Source organism: Petromyzon marinus, chromosome 5 (assembly GCF_048934315.1).
Source record: "Petromyzon marinus isolate PM22_M1 ecotype Great Lakes invasive population chromosome 5, UKy_Petmar_22M1.pri1.0, whole genome shotgun sequence".
Classification (NCBI taxonomy): domain Eukaryota; kingdom Metazoa; phylum Chordata; class Hyperoartia; order Petromyzontiformes; family Petromyzontidae; genus Petromyzon; species Petromyzon marinus.
In genome coordinates this window covers 16,110,254-16,129,102 of record NC_133671.1, presented here as the reverse complement: position 1 = coordinate 16,129,102, position 18,849 = coordinate 16,110,254, and the positions used below count along the sequence as shown (strand labels likewise).

The 18,849-nt window shown below is 43.3% G+C and overlaps 1 protein-coding gene across 2 annotated transcripts in view; it reads left to right on the top strand.

The window, feature by feature from the left end:
* The window catches only part of LOC116939132 (transmembrane protein 132E-like), a 261,164-nt gene that overhangs the window by 39,210 nt on the left and 203,105 nt on the right, over window positions 1-18,849 (top strand). The window lies entirely within an intron of this gene.

Below are 18,849 nucleotides of genomic sequence, written 5' to 3'. Positions count from 1 at the left end.
GCCTACTGTGTCATTCTGCCTAGTGTATCATTCTACCTACTGTGTCAATCTGCTTACTGTGCCTTTCTGCCTATTGTGTCATTCTGCCTACTGTGTCATTCTGCTTACTGTATCATTCTACCTACTGTGTCATTCTGCCTACTGTGTCATTCTGCCTACTGTGTCATTCTGCCTACTGTATCATTCTGGTACTGTATCATTCTGCCTACTGTGTCATTCTGCCTACTGTGTCATTCTGCCTACTGTATCATTCTGCCAACTGTGTCATTCTGCTAACAGTGCCATTCTGCCTACTGTATCATTCTGCCTACTGTGTCATTCTGTCTACTGTGTTATTCTGACCACTGTATCATTCTGCCTACTGTGTCACTCTGCCTACTGTGTCATTCTGCATACTGTGTCATTCTGCCTACTGTATCATTCTGCGTACTGTGTCATTCTGCCTACTGTGTCATTTTGCTTACTGTATCATTCTGCCTACTGTGTCATTCTCCCGACTGCGTCATTATGCATTCTGTGTCATTCTGCCTACTGTATCATTCTGCCTACTGTATCATTCTACCTACTGTGTCAATCTTCTTACTGTGCCTTTCTGCCTACTGTGTCACTCTGCCTACTGTATCATTCTGCCTACTGTATTATTCTACCTACTGTGTCATTCTGCTTACTGTGTCGTTCTGCCTACTGTGTCATTCTGCCTACAGTATCATTCTGCCTACTGTATCATTCTGCGTACTGTATCATTCTGTCTACTGTGTCATTCTGCCTACTATTTCATTCTGCCTACTGTATCATTCTGCCTACTGTTTCATTTTGCCTACTGTGTCATTCTGCTTACGGTAGCATTCTGCCTAATGTGTCATTTTGCCTACTGTATCATTCTGCCAACTGTGTCATTCTGCTTACAGTTCCATTCTGCCTACTGTATCATTCTGCCTACTGTGTCATTCTGTCTACTGTGCCATTCTGACTACTGTATCATTCTGCCTACTGTGTAATTCTGCATACTGTATCATTCTGCCTACTGTGTAATTTTGCCTATTGTGTCATTCTGCCTACTGTGTCATTCTGTCTACTGTGTCATTCTGCCTACTGTATCATTCTGCCTACTGTATCATTCTACCTACTGTGTCATTCTGCTTACTGTGTCTTTCTGCCTACTGTGTCATTCTGCCTACTGTGTCATTCTGCTTACTGTATCATTCTACCTACTGTGTTATTCTGCCTACTGTGTCATTCTGCCTACTGTATCATTCTGCCTACTGAGTCATTCTACCTACTGTGTCATTCTGCCTACTATATCATTCTGCCTACTGTGTGATTCTGCGTACTGTGTCATTCTGCCTACTGTATCATTCTGCCTATTGTGTCATCTGCCTACTGTATCATTCTGCCTACTGTGTCATTCTGCCTACTGTATCATTCTGCCTACTGTGTCATGCAGCCTACTGTATCATTCTGCGTACTGTGTCATTTTGCCTACTGTGTAATTCTGCTTACGGTATCATTCTGCCTACTGTGTCATTCTGCCTACTGTATCATTCTGCCTACTGTTTCATTTTGCCTACTGTGTCATTCTGCTTACGGTAGCATTCTGCCTAATGTGTCATTTTGCCTACTGTATCATTCTGCAAACTGTGTCATTCTGCTTACAGTGCCATTCTGCCTACTGTATCATTCTGCCTACTGTGTCATTCTGTCTACTGTGTCATTCTGACTACTGTATCATTCTGCCTACTGTGTAATTCTGCCTACTGTATCATTCTGCCTACTGTGTAATTTTGCCTACTGTGTCATTCTGCCTACTGTGTCATTCTGTCTACTGTGTCATTCTGCCTACTGTATCATTCTGCCTACTGTATCATTCTACCTACTGTGTCATTCTGCTTACTGTGTCTTTCTGCCTACTGTGTCATTCTGCCTACTGTGTCATTCTGCCTAGTGTATCATTCTACCTACTGTGTCAATCTGCTTACTGTGCCTTTCTGCCTATTGTGTCATTCTGCCTACTGTGTCATTCTGCTTACTGTATCATTCTACCTACTGTGTCATTCTGCCTACTGTGTCATTCTGCCTACTGTATCATTCTGCCTACTGAGTCATTCTACCTACTGTGTCATTCTGCCTACTGTATCATTCTGCCTACTGTGTGATTCTGCGTACTGTGTCATTCTGCCTACCGTATCATTCTGCCTATTGTGTCATCTGCCTACTGTATCATTCTGCCTACTGTGTCATTCTGCCTACTGTATCATTCTGCCTACTGTGTCATGCAGCCTACTGTATCATTCTGCCTACTGTGTCATTTTGCCTACTGTGTAATTCTGCTTACGGTATCATTCTGCCTACTGTGTCATTTTGCCTACTGTATCATTCTGCCAACTGTGTCATTCTGCTTACTGTGCCATTCTGCCTACTTTGTCATTCTGCCTACTGTGTCATTCTGCCTACTGTATCATTCTGCCTACTGTGTCATGCAGCCTACTGTATCATTCTGCCTACTGTGTCATTTTGCCTACTGTGTAATTCTGCTTACGGTATCATTCTGCCTACTGTGTCATTTTGCCTACTGTATCATTCTGCCAACTGTGTCATTCTGCTTACTGTGCCATTCTGCCTACTGTGTCATTCTACCTACTGTGTCGTTCTGCCTACTGTATCATTCTGCCTACTGAGTCATTCTACCTACTGTGCCATTCTGCCTACTGTATCATTCTGCCTACGTGTCATTCTGCGTACTGTGTCATTCTTCCTACTGTATCATTCTGCCTACTGTGTCACTCTGCCTACTGTATCATTCTGCCTTCTGTGTCATTCTGCCTACTGTAACAGTCTGCCTACTGTGTCATTCTGCCTACTGTGTCATTCTGCCTACTGTATCATTCTGTCTACTGTATCATTCTGCGTACTGTATCATTCTACCTACTGTGTCATTCTGCGTACTGTGTCATTCTGCCTACTGTGTAATTTTGCCTACTGTGTAATTCTGCTTATGGTATCATTCTGCCTACTGTATCATTCTTTCTACTGTGTCATGCAGCCTACTGTATCATTCTACCTACTGTGTCATTCTGCCTACTGTATCATTCTGCCTACTGTGTCACTCTGCCTACTGTGTCATTCTGCATACTGTATCATTCTGCCTACTGTGTCTTTCTGCCTACTGTGACATTCTGCTTACTGTATCATTCTGCCTACTGTGTCATTCTCCCGACTGCGTCATTATGCATTCTGTGTCATTCTGCCTACTGTATCATTCTGCCTACTGTATCATTCTACCTACTGTGTCAATCTTCTTACTGTGCCTTTCTGCCTACTGTGTCACTCTGCCTACTGTATCATTCTGCCTACTGTATCATTCTACCTACTGTGTCATTCTGCTTACTGTGTCGTTCTGCCTACTGTGTCATTCTGCCTACAGTATCATTCTGCCTACTGTATCATTCTGCGTACTGTATCATTCTGCCTACTGTGTCATTCTTCCTACTGTGTCATTCTGCCTACTGTATCATTCTGCCTACTGTTTCATTTTGCCTACTGTGTCATTCTGCTTATGGTAGCATTCTGCCTAATGTGTCATTTTGCCTACTGTATCATTCTGCCAACTGTGTCATTCTGCTTACAGTGCCATTCTGCCTACTGTATCATTCTGCCTACTGTGTCATTCTGTCTACTGTGTCAATCTGACTACTGTATCATTCTGCCTACTGTGTAATTCTGCCTACTGTATCATTCTGCCTACTGTGTAATTTTGCCTACTGTGTCATTCTGCCTACTGTGTCATTCTGTCTACTGTGTCATTCTGCCTACTGTATCATTCTGCCTACTGTATCATTCTACCTACTGTGTCATTCTGCTTACTGTGTCTTTCTGCCTACTGTGTCATTCTGCCTACTGTGTCATTCTGCCTAGTTTATCATTCTACCTACTGTGTCAATCTGCTTACTGTGCCTTTCTGCCTATTGTGTCATTCTGCCTACTGTGTCATTCTGCTTACTGTATCATTCTGCCTACTGTGTTATTCTGCCTACTGTGTCATTCTGCCTACTGTATCATTCTGCCTACTGAGTCATTCTACCTACTGTCTCATTCTGCCTACTGTATCATTCTGCCTACGGTGTGATTCTGCGTACTGTGTCATTCTGCCTACTGTATCATTCTGCCTATTGTGTCATCTGCCTACTGTATCATTCTGCCTACTGTGTCATTCTGCCTACTGTATCATTCTGCCTACTGTGTCATGCAGCCTACTGTATCATTCTGCCTACTGTGTCATTTTGCCTACTGTGTAATTCTGCTTACGGTATCATTCTGCCTACTGTGTCATTTTGCCTACTGTATCATTCTGCCAACTGTGTCATTCTGCTTACTGTGCCATTCTGCCTACTTTGTCATTCTGCCTACTGTGTCATTCTGCCTACTGTATCATTCTGCCTACTGTGTCATGCAGCCTACTGTATCATTCTGCCTACAGTGTCATTTTGCCTACTGTGTAATTCTGCTTACGGTATCATTCTGCCTACTGTGTCGTTTTGCCTACTGTATCATTCTGCCAACTGTGTCATTCTGCTTACTGTGCCATTCTGCCTACTGTGTCATTCTACCTACTGTGTCGTTCTGCCTACTGTATCATTCTGCCTCCTGAGTCATTCTACCTACTGTGTCATTCTGCCTACTGTATCATTCTGCCTACTGTGTCATTCTGCGTACTGTGTCATTCTGCCTACTGTATCATTCTGCCTACTGTGTCACTCTGCCTACTGTATCATTCTGCCTACTGTGTCATTCTGCCTACTGTAACAGACTGCCTACTGTGTCATTCTGCCTACTGTATCATTATGCCTACTGTATCATTTTGCCTACTGTATCATTCTGCGTACTGTATCATTCTACCTACTGTGTCATTCTGCGTACTGTGTCATTCTGCCTACTGTGTAATTTTGCCTACTGTGTAATTCTGCTTATGGTATCATTCTGCCTACTGTATCATTCTGCCTACTGTGTCATGCAGCCTACTGTATCATTCTACCTATTGTGTCATTCTGCCTACTGTATCATTCTGCCTACTGTGTCATTCTGCGTACTGTGTCATTCTGCCTACTGTATCATTCTGCCTAATGTGTCAACTGCCTACTGTATCATTCTGCCTACTGTGTCATTCTGCCTACTGTATCATTCTGCCTACTGTGTCATGCAGCCTACTGTGTCATTCTGCCTACTGTATCATTCTGCCTACTGTGTCATTTTGCCTACTGTGTCACTCTTCCTACTGTATCATTCTGCCTACTGTGTCATTCTGCCTACTGTATCAGTCTGCCTACTGTGTCATTCTGCCTACTGTGTCATTCTGCCTACTGTATCATTCTGCCTACTGTATCATTCTGCGTACTGTATCATTCTCCCTATTGTGTTATTCTGCCTACTGTGTCATTCTGCCTACTGTATCATTCTGCCTACTGTGTCATGCAGCCTACTGTATCATTCTGCCTACTGTGTCATTTTGCCTACTGTGTAATTCTGCTTACGGTATCATTCTGACTACTGTGTCATTTTGCCTACTGTATCATTCTGCCTACTGTGTCATTCTGTCTACTGTGTCATTCTGACTACTGTATCATTCTGCCTACTGTGTAATTCTGCCTACTGTATCATTCTGCCTACTGTGTCATTTTGCCTACTGTGTCATTCTGCCTACTGTGTCATTCTGCCTACTGTATCATTCTGCCTACTGTGTCATTCTGCCTACTGTATCATTCTGCCTACTGTATCATTCTACCTACTGTGTCATTCTGCTTACTGTGTCTTTCTGCCTACTGTGTCATTCTGCCTACTGTATCAGTCTGCCTACTGTGTCATTCTGCCTACTGTGTCATTCTGCCTACTGTATCATTCTACCTACTGTATCATTCTGCTTACTGTGTCATTCTGCCTAGTGTATCGTTCTGCCTTCTGTATCATTCTACCTACTGTGTCATTCTGCTTACTGTGTGTTTCTGCCTACTGTGTCATTCTGCGTACTGTGTCATTCTGCCTACTGTATCATTCTGCCTACTGTATCATTCTGCCTACTGTATCATTCTGCCTACTGTGTCATTCTGCGTACTGTGTCATTCTGCCTACTGTATCATTCTGCCTACTGTGTCACTCTGCCTACTGTATCATTCTGCCTACTGTGTCATTCTGCCTACTGTAACAGTCTGCCTACTGTGTCATTCTGCCTACTGTGTCATTCTGCCTACTGTATTATTCTGCCTACTGTATCATTCTGCGTACTGTATCATTCTACCTACTGTGTCATTCTGCGTACTGTGTCATTCTGCCTACTGTGTAATTTTGCCTACTGTGTAATTCTGCTTACGGTATCATTCTGCCTACTGTATCATTCTGCCTACTGTGTCATGCAGCCTACTGTATAATTCTACATACTGTGTCATTCTGCCTACTGTATCATTCTGCCTACAGTGTCATTCTGCGTACTGTGTCATTCTGCCTACTGTATCATTCTGCCTATTGTGTCAACTGCCTACTGTATCATTCTGCCTACTGTGTCATTCTGCCTACTGTATCATTCTGCCTACTGTGTCATGCAGCCTACTGTATCATTCTGCCTACTGTGTCATTTTGCCTACTGTGTCATTCTGCTTATGGTATCATTCTGCCTATTGTGTCACTCTGCCTACTGTGTCACTCTGCCTACTGTGTCATTCTGCCTACTGTGTCACTCTTCCTACTGTATCATTCTGCCTACAGTGTCATTTTGCCTACTGTGTAATTCTGCTTACGGTATCATTCTGCCTACTGTGTCGTTTTGCCTACTGTATCATTCTGCCAACTGTGTCATTCTGCTTACTGTGCCATTTTGCCTACTGTGTCATTCTACCTACTGTGTCGTTCTGCCTACTGTATCATTCTGCCTACTGAGTCATTCTACCTACTGTGTCATTCTGCCTACTGTATCATTCTGCCTACTGTGTCATTCTGCGTACTGTGTCATTCTGCCTACTGTATCATTCTGCCTACTGTGTCACTCTGCCTACTGTATCATTCTGCCTACTGTGTCATTCTGCCTACTGTAACAGACTGCCTACTGTGTCATTCTGCCTACTGTATCATTATGCCTACTGTATCCTTCTGCCTACTGTATCATTCTGCGTACTGTATCATTCTACCTACTGTGTCATTCTGCGTACTGTGTCATTCTGCCTACTGTGTAATTTTGCCTACTGTGTAATTCTGCTTATGGTATCATTCTGCCTACTGTATCATTCTGCCTACTGTGTCATGCAGCCTACTGTATCATTCTACCTATTGTGTCATTCTGCCTACTGTATCATTCTGCCTACTGTGTCATTCTGCATACTGTGTCATTCTGCCTACTGTATCATTCTGCCTAATGTGTCAACTGCCTACTGTATCATTCTGCCTACTGTGTCATTCTGCCTACTGTATCATTCTGCCTACTGTGTCATGCAGCCTACTGTATCATTCTGCCTACTGTGTCATTTTGCCTACTGTGTCATTCTGCTTACGGTATCATTCTGCCTATTGTGTCACTCTGCCTACTGTGTCACTCTGCCTACTGTGTCATTTTGCCTACTGTGTCACTCTTCCTACTGTATCATTCTGCCTACTGTGTCATTCTGCCTACTGTATCAGTCTGCCTACTGTGTCATTCTGCCTACTGTGTCATTCTGCCTACTGTATCATTCTGCCTACTGTATCATTCTGCGTACTGTATCATTCTCCCTATTGTGTTATTCTGCCTACTGTGTCATTCTGCCTACTGTATCATTCTGCCTACTGTGTCATGCAGCCTACTGTATCATTCTGCCTACTGTGTCATTTTGCCTACTGTGTAATTCTGCTTACGGTATCATTCTGACTACTGTGTCATTTTGCCTACTGTATCATTCTGCCTACTGTGTCATTCTGTCTACTGTGTCATTCTGACTACTGTATCATTCTGCCTACTGTGTAATTCTGCCTACTGTATCATTCTGCCTACTGTGTCATTTTGCCTACTGTGTCATTCTGCCTACTGTGTCATTCTGCCTACTGTATCATTCTGCCTACTGTGTCATTCTGCCTACTGTATCATTCTGCCTACTGTATCATTCTACCTACTGTGTCATTCTGCTTACTGTGTCTTTCTGCCTACTGTGTCATTCTGCCTACTGTTTCAGTCTGCCTACTGTGTCATTCTGCCTACTGTGTCATTCTGCCTACTGTATCATTCTACCTACTGTATCATTCTGCTTACTGTGTCATTCTGCCTAGTGTATCGTTCTGCCTTCTGTATCATTCTACCTACTGTGTCATTCTGCTTACTGTGTGTTTCTGCCTACTGTGTCATTCTGCGTACTGTGTCATTCTGCCTACTGTATCATTCTGCCTACTGTATCATTCTGCCTACTGTATCATTCTGCCTACTGTGTCATTCTGCGTACTGTGTCATTCTGCCTACTGTATCATTCTGCCTACTGTGTCACTCTGCCTACTGTATCATTCTGCCTACTGTGTCATTCTGCCTACTGTAACAGTCTGCCTACTGTGTCATTCTGCCTACTGTGTCATTCTGCCTACTGTATCATTCTGCCTACTGTATCATTCTGCGTACTGTATCATTCTACCTACTGTGTCATTCTGCGTACTGTGTCATTCTGCCTACTGTGTAATTTTGCCTACTGTGTAATTCTGCTTACGGTATCATTCTGCCTACTGTATCATTCTGCCTACTGTGTCATGCAGCCTACTGTATCATTCTACGTACTGTGTCATTCTGCCTACTGTATCATTCTGCCTACAGTGTCATTCTGCGTACTGTGTCATTCTGCCTACTGTATCATTCTGCCTATTGTGTCAACTGCCTACTGTATCATTCTGCCTACTGTGTCATTCTGCCTACTGTATCATTCTGCCTACTGTGTCATGCAGCCTACTGTATCATTCTGCCTACTGTGTCATTTTGCCTACTGTGTCATTCTGCTTATGGTATCATTCTGCCTATTGTGTCACTCTGCCTACTGTGTCACTCTGCCTACTGTGTCATTCTGCCTACTGTGTCACTCTTCCTACTGTATCATTCTGCCTACTGTGTCATTCTGCCTACTGTATCAGTCTGCCTACTGTGTCATTCTGCCTACTGTGTAATTCTGCCTACTGTATCATTCTGCCTACTGTATCATTCTGCGTACTGTATCATTCTGCCTATTGTGTCATTCTGTCTACTGTGTCATTCTGCCTACTGTATCATTCTGCCTATTGTGTCATGCAGCCTACTGTATCATTCTGCCTACTGTGTCATTTTGCCTACTGTGTAATTCTGCTTACGGTATCATTCTGACTACTGTGTCATTTTGCCTACTGTATCATTCTGCCTACTGTGTCATTCTGTCTACTGTGTCATTCTGACTACTGTATCATTGTGCCTACTGTGTAATTCTGCCTACTGTGTAATTTTGCCTACTGTGTAATTCTGCTTACGGTATCATTCTGCCTACTGTATCATTCTGCCTACTGTGTCATGCAGCCTACTGTATCATTCTACCTACTGTGTCATTCTGCCTACTGTATCATTCTGCCTACTGTGTCATTCTGCGTACTGTGTCATTCTGCCTACTGTATCATTCTGCCTATTGTGTCAACTGCCTACTGTATCATTCTGCCTACTGTGTCATTCTGCCTACTTTATCATTCTGCCTACTGTGTCATGCAGCCTACTGTATCATTCTGCCTACTGTGTCATTTTGCCTACTGTGTCATTCTGCTTACGGTATCATTCTGCCTATTGTGTCACTCTGCCTACTGTGTCACTCTGCCTACTGTGTCATTCTGCCTACTGTGCCACTCTTCCTACTGTATCATTCTGCCTACTGTGTCATTCTGCCTACTGTATCAGTCTGCCTACTGTGTCATTCTGCCTACTGTATCATTCTGCCTACTGTGTCATTCTGCGTACTGTGTCATTCTGCCTACTGTGTAATTTTGCCTACTGTGTAATTCTGCTTACGGTATCATTCTGCCTACTGTATCATTCTGCCTACTGTGTCATGCAGCCTACTGTATCATTCTACCTACTGTGTCATTCTGCCTACTGTATCATTCTGCCTTTTGTGTCATTCTGCGTACTGTGTCATTCTGCCTACTGTATCATTCTGCCTATTGTGTCAACTGCCTACTGTATCATTCTGCCTACTGTGTCATTCTGCCTACTGTATCATTCTGCCTACTGTGTCATGCAGCCTACTGTATCATTCTGCCTACTGTGTCATTTTGCCTACTGTGTCATTCTGCTTATGGTATCATTCTGCCTATTGTGTCACTCTGCCTACTGTGTCACTCTGCCTACTGTGTCATTCTGCCTACTGTGTCACTCTTCCTACTGTATCATTCTGCCTACTGTGTCATTCTGCCTACTGTATCATTCTGCGTACTGTATCATTCTGCCTATTGTGTCATTCTGCCTACTGTGTCATTCTGCCTACTGTATCATTCTGCCTACTGTGTCATGCAGCCTACTGTATCATTCTGCCTACTGTGTCATTTTGCCTACTGTGTAATTCTGCTTACGGTATCATTCTGACTACTGTGTCATTTTGCCTACTGTATCATTCTGCCTACTGTGTCATTCTGTCTACTGTGTCATTCTGACTACTGTATCATTGTGCCTACTGTGTAATTCTGCCTACTGTATCATTCTGCCTACTGTGTCATTTTGCCTACTGTGTCATTCTGCCTACTGTGTCATTCTGCCTACTGTATCATTCTGCCTACTGTTTCATTCTGCCTACTCTATCATTCTGCCTACTGTATCATTCTACCTACTGTGTCATTCTACCTACTGTATCATTCTGCTTACTGTGTCATTCTGCCTACTGTATCATTCTACCTACTGTGTCATTCTGCTTACTGTGTGTTTCTGCCTACTGTGTCATTCTGCCTACTGTTTCATTCTACCTAATGTGTAATTTTGCCTACTGTGTAATTCTGCTTATGGTATCATTCTGCCTACTGTATCATTCTGCCTACTGTGTCATGCAGCCACTGTATCATTCTACCTATTGTGTCATTCTGCCTACTGTATCATTCTGCCTACTGTGTCATTCTGCGTACTGTGTCATTCTGCCTACTGTATCATTCTGCCTAATGTGTCAACTGCCTACTGTATCATTCTGCCTACTGTGTCATTCTGCCTACCGTATCATTCTGCCTACTGTGTCATGCAGCCTACTGTATCATTCTGCCTACTGTGTCATTTTGCCTACTGTGTCATTCTGCTTACGGTATCATTCTGCCTATTGTGTCACTCTGCCTACTGTGTCACTCTGCCTACTGTGTCATTTTGCCTACTGTGTCACTCTTCCTACGGTATCATTCTGCCTACTGTGTCATTCTGCCTACTGTATCAGTCTGCCTACTGTGTCATTCTGCCTACTGTGTCATTCTGCCTACTGCATCATTCTGCCTACTGTGTCATGCAGCCTACTGTATCATTCTGCCTACTGTGTCATGCAGCCTACTGTATCATTCTGCCTACTGTGTCATTTTTCCTACTGTGTAATTCTGCTTACGGTATCATTCTGACTACTGTTTCATTTTGCCTACTGTATCATTCTGCCTACTGTGTCATTCTGTCTACTGTGTCATTCTGCCTACTGTATCATTCTGCCTACTGTATCATTCTGCCTACTGTGTCATGCAGCCTACTGTATCATTCTACCTATTGTGTCATTCTGCCTACTGTATCATTCTGCCTACTGTGTCATTCTGCGTACTGTGTCATTCTGCCTACTGTATCATTCTGCCTAATGTGTCAACTGCCTACTGTATCATTCTGCCTACTGTGTCATTCTGCCTACTGTATCATTCTGCCTACTGTGTCATGCAGCCTACTGTATCATTCTGCCTACTGTGTCATTTTGCCTACTGTGTCATTCTGCGTACTGTGTCATTCTGCCTACTGTATCATTCTGCCTACTGTATCATTCTGCCTACCGTATCATTCTGCCTACTGTGTCATGCAGCCTACTGTATCATTCTGCCTACTGTGTCATTTTGCCTACTGTGTCATTCTGCTTACGGTATCATTCTGCCTAATGTGTCACTCTGCCTACTGTGTCACTCTGCCTACTGTGTCATTTTGCCTACTGTGTCACTCTTCCTACGGTATCATTCTGCCTACTGTGTCATTCTGCCTACTGTATCAGTCTGCCTACTGTGTCATTCTGCCTACTGTGTCATTCTGCCTACTGTATCATTCTGCCTACTGTGTCATGCAGCCTACTGTATCATTCTGCCTACTGTGTCATGCAGCCTACTGTATCATTCTGCCTACTGTGTCATTTTGCCTACTGTGTAATTCTGCTTACGGTATCATTCTGACTACTGTTTCATTTTGCCTACTGTATCATTCTGCCTACTGTGTCATTCTGTCTACTGTGTCATTCTGCCTACTGTATCATTCTGCCTACTGTATCATTCTGCCTACTGTGTCATGCAGCCTACTGTATCATTCTACCTATTGTGTCATTCTGCCTACTGTATCATTCTGCCTACTGTGTCATTCTGCGTACTGTGTCATTCTGCCTACTGTATCATTCTGCCTAATGTGTCAACTGCCTACTGTATCATTCTGCCTACTGTGTCATTCTGCCTACTGTATCATTCTGCCTACTGTGTCATGCAGCCTACTGTATCATTCTGCCTACTGTGTCATTTTGCCTACTGTGTCATTCTGCTTACGGTATCATTCTGCCTATTGTGTCACTCTGCCTACTGTGTCACTCTGCCTACTGTGTCATTTTGCCTACTGTGTCACTCTTCCTACGGTATCATTCTGCCTACTGTGTCATTCTGCCTACTGTATCAGTCTGCCTACTGTGTCATTCTGCCTACTGTGTCATTCTGCCTACTGTATCATTCTGCCTACTGTATCATTCTGCGTACTGTATCATTCTCCCTATTGTGTCATTCTGCCTACTGTATCATTCTGCCTACTGTGTCATGCAGCCTACTGTATCATTCTGCCTACTGTGTCATTTTGCCTACTGTGTAATTCTGCTTACGGTATCATTCTGACTACTGTGTCATTTTGCCTACTGTATCATTCTGCCTACTGTGTCATTCTGTCTACTGTGTCATTCTGACTACTGTATCATTCTGCCTACTGTGTAATTCTGCCTACTGTATCATTCTGCCTACTGTGTCATTTTGCCTACTGTGTCATTCTGGCTACTGTGTCATTCTGCCTACTGTATCATTCTGCCTACTGTGTCATTCTGCCTACTGTATCATTCTGCCTACTGTATCATTCTACCTACTGTGTCATTCTGCTTACTGTGTCTTTCTGCCTACTGTGTCATTCTGCCTACTGTATCAGTCTGCCTACTGTGTCATTCTGCCTACTGTGTCATTCTGCCTACTGTATCATTCTACCTACTGTATCATTCTGCTTACTGTGTCATTCTGCCTAGTGTATCGTTCTGCCTTCTGTATCATTCTACCTACTGTGTCATTCTGCTTACTGTGTGTTTCTGCCTACTGTGTCATTCTGCCTACTGTTTCATTCTACCTACTGTATCATTCTGCCTACTGTATCATACTGCCTACTGTGTCATTCTGCGTACTGTGTCATTCTGCCTACTGTATCATTCTGCCTACTGTGTCACTCTGCCTACTGTATCATTCTGCCTACTGTGTCATTCTGCCTACTGTAACAGTCTGCCTACTGTGTCATTCTGCCTACTGTGTCATTCTGCCTACTGTATCATTCTGCCTACTGTATCATTCTGCGTACTGTATCATTCTACCTACTGTGTCATTCTGCGTACTGTGTCATTCTGCCTACTGTGTAATTCTGCCTACTGTATCATTCTGCCTACTGTATCATTCTGCGTACTGTGTCATGCAGCCTACTGTATCATTCTACCTATTGTGTCATTCTGCCTACTGTATCATTCTGCCTACTGTGTCATTCTGCGTACTGTGTCATTCTGCCTACTGTATCATTCTGCCTAATGTGTCAACTGCCTACTGTATCATTCTGCCTACTGTGTCATTCTGCCTACTGTATCATTCTGCCTACTGTGTCATGCAGCCTACTGTATCATTCTGCCTACTGTGTCATTTTGCCTACTGTGTCATTCTGCGTACTGTGTCATTCTGCCTACTGTATCATTCTGCCTACTGTGTCATTCTGCCTACCGTATCATTCTGCCTACTGTGTCATGCAGCCTACTGTATCATTCTGCCTACTGTGTCATTTTGCCTACTGTGTCATTCTGCTTACGGTATCATTCTGCCTAATGTGTCACTCTGCCTACTGTGTCACTCTGCCTACTGTGTCATTTTGCCTACTGTGTCACTCTTCCTACGGTATCATTCTGCCTACTGTGTCATTCTGCCTACTGTATCAGTCTGCCTACTGTGTCATTCTGCCTACTGTGTCATGCAGCCTACTGTATCATTCTGCCTACTGTGTCATGCAGCCTACTGTATCATTCTGCCTACTGTGTCATTTTGCCTACTGTGTAATTCTGCTTACGGTATCATTCTGACTACTGTTTCATTTTGCCTACTGTATCATTCTGCCTACTGTGTCATTCTGTCTACTGTGTCATTCTGCCTACTGTATCATTCTGCCTACTGTATCATTCTGCCTACTGTGTCATGCAGCCTACTGTATCATTCTACCTATTGTGTCATTCTGCCTACTGTATTATTCTGCCTACTGTGTCATTCTGCGTACTGTGTCATTCTGCCTACTGTATCATTCTGCCTAATGTGTCAACTGCCTACTGTATCATTCTGCCTACTGTGTCATTCTGCCTACTGTATCATTCTGCCTACTGTGTCATGCAGCCTACTGTATCATTCTGCCTACTGTGTCATTTTGCCTACTGTGTCATTCTGCTTACGGTATCATTCTGCCTATTGTGTCACTCTGCCTACTGTGTCACTCTGCCTACTGTGTCATTTTGCCTACTGTGTCACTCTTCCTACGGTATCATTCTGCCTACTGTGTCATTCTGCCTACTGTATCAGTCTGCCTACTGTGTCATTCTGCCTACTGTGTCATTCTGCCTACTGTATCATTCTGCCTACTGTATCATTCTGCGTACTGTATCATTCTCCCTATTGTGTTATTCTGCCTACTGTGTCATTCTGCCTACTGTATCATTCTGCCTACTGTGTCATGCAGCCTACTGTATCATTCTGCCTACTGTGTCATTTTGCCTACTGTGTAATTCTGCTTACGGTATCATTCTGACTACTGTGTCATTTTGCCTACTGTATCATTCTGCCTACTGTGTCATTCTGTCTACTGTGTCATTCTGACTACTGTATCATTCTGCCTACTGTGTAATTCTGCCTACTGTATCATTCTGCCTACTGTGTCATTTTGCCTACTGTGTCATTCTGGCTACTGTGTCATTCTGCCTACTGTATCATTCTGCCTACTGTGTCATTCTGCCTACTGTATCATTCTGCCTACTGTATCATTCTACCTACTGTGTCATTCTGCTTACTGTGTCTTTCTGCCTACTGTGTCATTCTGCCTACTGTATCAGTCTGCCTACTGTGTCATTCTGCCTACTGTGTCATTCTGCCTACTGTATCATTCTACCTACTGTATCATTCTGCTTACTGTGTCATTCTGCCTAGTGTATCGTTCTGCCTTCTGTATCATTCTACCTACTGTGTCATTCTGCTTACTGTGTGTTTCTGCCTACTGTGTCATTCTGCCTACTGTTTCATTCTACCTACTGTATCATTCTGCCTACTGTATCATACTGCCTACTGTGTCATTCTGCGTACTGTGTCATTCTGCCTACTGTATCATTCTGCCTACTGTGTCACTCTGCCTACTGTATCATTCTGCCTACTGTGTCATTCTGCCTACTGTAACAGTCTGCCTACTGTGTCATTCTGCCTACTGTGTCATTCTGCCTACTGTATCATTCTGCCTACTGTATCATTCTGCGTACTGTATCATTCTACCTACTGTGTCATTCTGCGTACTGTGTCATTCTGCCTACTGTGTAATTCTGCCTACTGTATCATTCTGCCTACTGTATCATTCTGCGTACTGTATCATTCTGCCTATTGTGTCATTCTGTCTACTGTGTCATTCTGCCTACTGTATCATTCTGCCTATTGTGTCATGCAGCCTACTGTATCATTCTGCCTACTGTGTCATTTTGCCTTCTGTGTAATTCTGCTTACGGTATCATTCTGACTACTGTGTCATTTTGCCTACTGTATCATTCTGCCTACTGTGTCATTCTGTCTACTGTGTCATTCTGACTACTGTATCATTGTGCCTACTGTGTCATTCTGCCTACTGTGTAATTTTGCCTACTGTGTAATTCTGCTTACGGTATCATTCTGCCTACTGTATCATTCTGCCTACTGTGTCATGCAGCCTACTGTATCATTCTACCTACTGTGTCATTCTGCCTACTGTATCATTCTGCCTACTGTGTCATTCTGCGTATTGTGTCATTCTGCCTACTGTATCATTCTGCCTATTGTGTCAACTGCCTACTGTATCATTCTGCCTACTGTGTCATTCTGCCTACTGTATCATTCTGCCTACTGTGTCATGCAGCCTACTGTATCATTCTGCCTACTGTGTCATTTTGCCTACTGTGTCATTCTGCTTATGGTATCATTCTGCCTATTGTGTCACTCTGCCTACTGTGTCACTCTGCCTACTGTGTCATTCTGCCTACTGTGCCACTCTTCCTACTGTATCATTCTGCCTACTGTGTCATTCTGCCTACTGTATCAGTCTGCCTACTGTGTCATTCTGCCTACTGTGTCATTCTGCCTACTGTATCATTCTGCCTACTGTATCATTCTGCGTACTGTATCATTCTACCTACTGTGTCATTCTGCGTACTGTGTCATTCTGCCTACTGTGTAATTTTGCCTACTGTGTAATTCTGCTTACGGTATCATTCTGCCTACTGTATCATTCTGCCTACTGTGTCATGCAGCCTACTGTATCATTCTACCTACTGTGTCATTCTGCCTACTGTATCATTCTGCCTACTGTGTCATTCTGCGTACTGTGTCATTCTGCCTACTGTATCATTCTGCCTATTGTGTCAACTGCCTACTGTATCATTCTGCCTACTGTGTCATTCTGCCTACTGTATCATTCTGCCTACTGTGTCATGCAGCCTACTGTATCATTCTGCCTACTGTGTCATTTTGCCTACTGTGTCATTCTGCTTATGGTATCATTCTGCTTATTGTGTCACTCTGCCTACTGTGTCACTCTGCCTACTGTGTCATTCTGCCTACTGTGTCACTCTTCCTACTGTATCATTCTGCCTACTGTGTCATTCTGCCTACTGTATCATTCTGCGTACTGTATCATTCTGCCTATTGTGTCATTCTGCCTACTGTGTCATTCTGCCTACTGTATCATTCTGCCTACTGTGTCATGCAGCCTACTGTATCATTCTGCCTACTGTGTCATTTTGCCTACTGTGTAATTCTGCTTACGGTATCATTCTGACAACTGTGTCATTTTGCCTACTGTATCATTCTGCCTACTGTGTCATTCTGTCTACTGTGTCATTCTGACTACTGTATCATTGTGCCTACTGTGTAATTCTGCCTACTGTATCATTCTGCCTACTGTGTCATTTTGCCTACTGTGTCATTCTGCCTACTGTGTCATTCTGCCTACTGTATCATTCTGCCTACTGTGTCATTCTGCCTACTCTATCATTCTGCCTACTGTATCATTCTACCTACTGTGTCATTCTGCTTACTGTGTTTTTCTGCCTACTGTGTCATTCTACCTACTGTATCATTCTGCTTACTGTGTCATTCTGCCTAGTGTATCATTCTGCCTACTGTATCATTCTACCTACTGTGTCATTCTGCTTACTGTGTGTTTCTGCCTACTGTGTCATTCTGCCTACTGTTTCATTCTACCTACTGTGTCATTCTGCCTACTGTGTCATTCTGCCTAATGTGTAATTTTGTCTACTGTGTAATTCTGCTTATGGTATCATTCTGCCTACTGTATCATTCTGCCTACTGTGTCATGCAGCCTACTGTATCATTCTACCTATTGTGTCATTCTGCCTACTGTATCATTCTGCCTACTGTGTCATTCTGCGTACTGTGTCATTCTGCCTACTGTATCATTCTGCCTAATGTCTCAACTGCCTACTGTATCATTCTGCCTACTGTGTCATTCTGCCTACTGTATCATTCTGCCTACTGTGTCATGCAGCCTACTTTATCATTCTGCCTACTGTGTCATTTTGCCTACTGTGTCATTCTGCTTACGGTATCATTCTGCCTATTGTGTCACTCTGCCTACTGTGTCACTCTGCCTACTGTGTCATTTTGCCTACTGTGTCACTCTTCCTACGGTATCATTCTGCCTACTGTGTCATTCTGCCTACTGTATCAGTCTGCCTACTGTGTCATTCTGCCTACTGTGTCATTCTGCCTACTGTATCATTCTGCCTACTGTATCATTCTGCGTACTGTATCATTCTCCCTATTGTGTTATTCTGCCTACTGTGTCATTCTGCCTACTGTATCATTCTGCCTACTGTGTCATGCAGCCTACTGTATCATTCTGCCTACTGTGTCATTTTGCCTACTGTGTAATTCTGCTTACGGTATCATTCTGACTACTGTGTCATTTTGCCTACTGTATCATTCTGCCTACTGTGTCATTCTGTCTACTGTGTCATTCTGACTACTGTACCATTCTGCCTACTGTGTAATTCTGCCTACTGTATCATTCTGCCTACTGTGTCATTTTGCCTACTGTGTCATTCTGCCTACTGTGTCATTCTGCCTACTGTATCATTC